We start from the raw sequence: 4,886 nt of genomic DNA on the forward strand, positions 1-4,886 counted from the left end.
ATACTGCCTACATTGTACTTAGGTTTATGATGATGCGCAACTAGCTGCTAAACAATGGACTGGGCGACCAATAAGGAGCTCTCGATATGCAAATGTGTTTTTGTAATCAGCAGGGGCACCATGCTATAGTACAAGTTGCCGGTTGATCTGCGGTTGCCTGCATGTATGTATTCATGCGCTGTCCCCAACATAACATTGCTTGTTTAGTGACCCGGCCTCTGACAAAAGCTAATGAGGGGCTAATGCCTTCTTGTATGTGCCCCTGACAAGTTAGAAAAAGGCAGATGTAATGTGAGCTACTCCATGCATGGCCTTTGTTGGAACTTGCATTGGTGGAATCTCTCGCTCCTTTTCTGAACATGCTCCTTTGCATGAAACAGGCCAAGGTGTTGGTGCACATAAACTAACTCAGCCCTAACCGAGGTAGCACAGCTACGGCAAGATGAATGAAAGCAGCAGATACAATCAGTTGGGATTTCTAGTCTACTCTAGACTAGAAAAGAGAGATGCAGACGGCAATTTCGACAGCACTATCTGTTATTTAATTTGTAGCATTTCAGGACAAGTGGACAAGGGGAAATAGCAGAGATGGCGACCGGAAGAAAAAACAAAATTTCACGTTCACCTGGCGCCTACCTTGTTACATTGATTACTACGGAAACTACACGATTGATTCCCACTCACTGCCTACAGAAAACGCTATCCCCAACAAAAAGTTTTCTTTTTGATGAACCTATGATGATGAGATGTGGTGATTCCATCTAGCTAGCTAGAATAAAAGAAAAGAAAAGGCAACAAAGCAATGCAAAAAAATTTCATTAATTTCTCCTTAACCATAGTAGTATGTATATAGTAGTAGCACTAGGGTAATATGGATACTGCTACTAGCTCCAAGTTGTCTCCTGATCAGGAATCCAGGGTGGCTCCAGTGTGCCGGGCCATGCAGGTCGTGTGCATGCTCCTGCATGCCCTTGAATTATCAGCAGCTAGCTAGCCCTTTCCTGTTGTTGACAGGGATAGCTTACTTGAAAGGTACATTTACTTTTAATCTTGCTAATGGCGGTGAGACTTGTACTTGTGGATCCAATTATGTCGAATAATTCAACACAACAAGGACAGTGGTTGTTTTGTTGATAAGGTGCATGCATGTGAGCCAACATGCACTCTCCACACCGACAAACGCATTGTTCACTGAGATTGAATGGTTTGTCGGACTTGCATTGTCCTGCATTATTCATAATAACCACTTTTATTTGGCCAGGCTAGTGGTAATCATTTGGGTTCTTTCTAATTCTTCGAGAACTATTCTCTTTTTTTCTAAAAAAAACTAGAAGAGACCATGGATGCTGCAACATAGCTATTATATATGCTTATTAGAACAGTGGCGGGTCTAGGATGTGAATCAAGGAGGGCTCATTTTCCTCCTCTTCTTCCTCCCTTCTCTCGTTTTCTTCTTCCTCTTCTTATTCATGGTTGGAAATTGTTAAGGGAACTTTGGGTGGCCGGGCTCCATGAGGGTAGGAGGGCTCCAGCCCCATCTGCACCACCCTGGATTCGCCTCTGGCTTAGAATAGCTGGTAATAATTCGGTTGCTGGTGTGATTTTGATAGGAAAAACATCAACTGTTTCCTTTTGAAAAAGGTAAAGCTAAATCTTAAGGTTTTCCTGGTCACAAGGAACGACTTAAGATGCAGTTGCTAAAGAAATGGACTAATATGCCTGTAGCCACGCTAGGAGTACTAAGTAGGAGTTTGTCCTTTTAGAAAAATAGCCCATCGTTCAAAATAAAATGTATATTTTACTTTATATAAAAATCAAGCCTACCGATAGAACTAACATATTCCTATTTCAGAATACTTTCGTACAATACTCCATTCACAAATGATAGTCTTATTTGGGATGGGCAATATGACCAAGGTAAACATATTGCTTATCAATCCTACTAATTCAATCACTATTTTTATTATTTACCTCAGAAATAAGCAACTTTTAATGCTTAAACTAGTACCGACGAGGTAACTTTCGCAATCCACGTACAAAACTAGCTATTTCCCAAGGCACAAGTGCTTAATGGCCACCTCGAATGTAATCAGCGCAGTTAACCCGTGCTGGTCCCGAGAGGCAACTCATGGATGGGCTCAAATAAGACTACCAATTGTGAAAATCTCAAATTTTGAAATAAGAGTATTGGTTTGTAGCGCTCTAAATAATATATTTTGCATAAAAATGGCTGAATCCTATTTTAGAAACAGAGACAAAACAAAGTCCGCCCGCATTCATAACAAGTCGGGGAATATGTTAGTAGGAGAGAAAATTCAAGCTTAATTTTTTTATAAAAAAAAGATCCAGCTTTCAAAGGTGTTGAGATTCCTCGTTGTGGTCCAATTGTGCTGTCATTGCCTACGTACCAACATTTCCTTGCCTTTTTCCTCTTCACGTTTCTCCAAGAATCTATTTGAGTGCAAAAAAATTTTATGTACCACCAAAATGATTCCTCTAGGTAGAGAATGAAACTCTAATTTGGAATATAATCTATTAGAAGGGCAATGATTTATCCCAATTCATGTGGTAGTAAATTGAAGATGCTAAAAAAAATACAGCAAAACTGGCGAAATATTATAGGGTGGCACGACGCTTGTTCCACACATTTTAGCGTAGAGCCATTCCAAATCATCAGTCATTTTAGCATGTTTAGGTACATAGTTTTTATTATGTATCGAGATATATATTATTTCTAGGTTTATAGCAAAATATACGTATCTAGAAAAGCCAAAATAACTAATAATTTGGAACAAAGAGAGTATATATTATAGCTAAAAAATGTTGTGCACGCACATGAAATGGACATATATGCGTCGCCGAGTGCCAAATCACTCACAAGTTGCATTGGATACCAGTTTTGCTCATATAAACAAGTGTCATCTCCACGCTGCATATGATAGATAGGGCGAAAAAATTGTGAGGCCTCCACGTTTGCAGCAGCCAGCAGACATCATCACATCGTCGTGCTGCTATTTGCAACCTCGCTCCATGCACTCACCGCTGCACGCTTTTTTCCCCCAAAAAACTTCTCATCTCTTCAGTATCCATAATTCGAAGAGGAAAAACTTGGTAGGATGGATGCAAATGCTCCCAATATTCATCGTTCCAAATGCTAAAAAAATCACTGGACGTTCAATCAAAGAGCGAAAAAAAATATTTAAGAATCCAAGAAGAATCCTCCGCGACGATCAAGTTAGCACGGTCACCACGAGGACGCCGCGCTGCTCGCCTTTACTTTGGCCGCATCTGCATGCCCAAGTCTGACGTCGGCGACGAAGACCGTGACGCCGCCGCCGCCGGTCGTCAGGTGGCGCGCGCGGGCGGCCTGCTCGTCCCAGTCCGTGCGCAGGACGGCGTGCAGCATCAGCGCCGCGCACACCAGCTGCGCGGCGAGCATGCCGACCCACATGCCGGGGAAGTCGAGCCGCGCGGGCCGGAACGCCAGCGCCAGCGCGGCGGGCATGCCGACGCCGTAGAAGGCCGAGACGTTGATCCTCGCCGCCTTCCCGGGGCGCGCGCTGCCGCGGAGCACGCCGCACCCGGCCGTCTGCGGGCAGTTGCCCAGCTCCGCCGCGCCGAGGATGGGCAGCGCCACGGACGCTAGGCGCAGGATGGCGGCGTCGGCGGTGAACATCCACGCCCACACCCCCCTCACGGACGCCGCGAACGCGCACGCCACAAGCCCCAGCGCGGCGCCGCAGCAGAGGCCGACGCGGGCCGTGAGGCGCGCGCGCTCCGGCCGCCCCGCGCCGAGCTCGTGCCCGACGCGCGTGGACACGGCGCAGCTGAGGGAGTGCGGGAAGATGTAGAGGAGCGACGTGGTCTGTATGAGGATCCCCATCGCCGCCACCGCAGCCTTGGGGTCGGCGAGGACGCCGCAGAGGAGCACCATGATCTCGTACCACCACCACTCCAGGCACACCGACATGCAGCTGTGCACGGAGAGCCTCAGCAGGGACCACCACTCGACGGCGCCATCCTCGGCCGGCGCCGCGCCCGCCTTGCCGTCGCCGTCATCGCCGTGCATTAGCCCGGAGAGGTAGACGTAGGCGACAAGGAACAGCAGGAAGTTGAGGTTGGTGCAGACGGCGGCGAGCGCGACGCCGCGTATCCCCAGGCGGAGGCCCTGCACGAGGAGGCAGTTGACGGGGACGTGGAGCACGAGCGCGGCGGCGGCGGCGTACGTGAGCGGGAGCGTGACGGACTGCGCGCGGAGGTACACGCGCAGCGGGTGGAGGAAGGACTGCACGGCGAGGTCCGGGAGCGAGCACAGGATGAAGTCGTACGCGGCGGCGGCAATGTCGGGCTCCTGGCCGGCGGCGACGAGCACGCGGCGCATGGCGAGCCAGAGCAGGGCGATGGGCACGGACGCGGCCAGGAGCAGCGCCACGGTGCGGCGGAGCGCGGCGGCGAGGACGGAGGTGCGGCCGGCGCCGAAAGCCTGGCCGCACACGGGGTCCATCCCGGCGGCGAGGCCGGAGAGCACGGAGTAGCCGGTGATGTTGGCGAAGCCGAGCGCGAGGGAGCCGCCGGCGAGGGGCAGGCGGCCGAGCCTGCCGAGGAAGAGCATGGACACGAGGGAGCGCATGTACATGAGCAGCCCCGCGCCGACCATGGGCGCGGCGAGGCGCAGGATGGACGCCGCCTCGGCTCCGGCTCCGGCCGGCCTCGGGCGGTCACCCAGGGCGGGGCAGGCCTTGGTTGGCGGGAGCAGGGCCTGGTGGTGGCATTGTGTCGGCTCGGAGCAGTGGCACATTGCAGTCGCAATGCTCCTCCGATAGATGCTCCGTGCGCTAGCTGTCTCGGGCAACGAGCTGATGTCTGCTGGCCGTTGCGATGTGTGT

At 51.0% G+C, this 4,886-nt stretch overlaps 1 pseudogene; it reads right to left on the bottom strand.

The window, feature by feature from the left end:
* Positions 1–2,785: 2,785 nt before the first annotated feature.
* On the bottom strand, positions 2,786–4,886 carry LOC120680286 (annotated as a pseudogene).

The sequence above is a fragment of the Panicum virgatum genome, chromosome 6N (genome assembly GCF_016808335.1).
Source record: "Panicum virgatum strain AP13 chromosome 6N, P.virgatum_v5, whole genome shotgun sequence".
Taxonomy (NCBI): Eukaryota; Viridiplantae; Streptophyta; class Magnoliopsida; order Poales; family Poaceae; genus Panicum; species Panicum virgatum.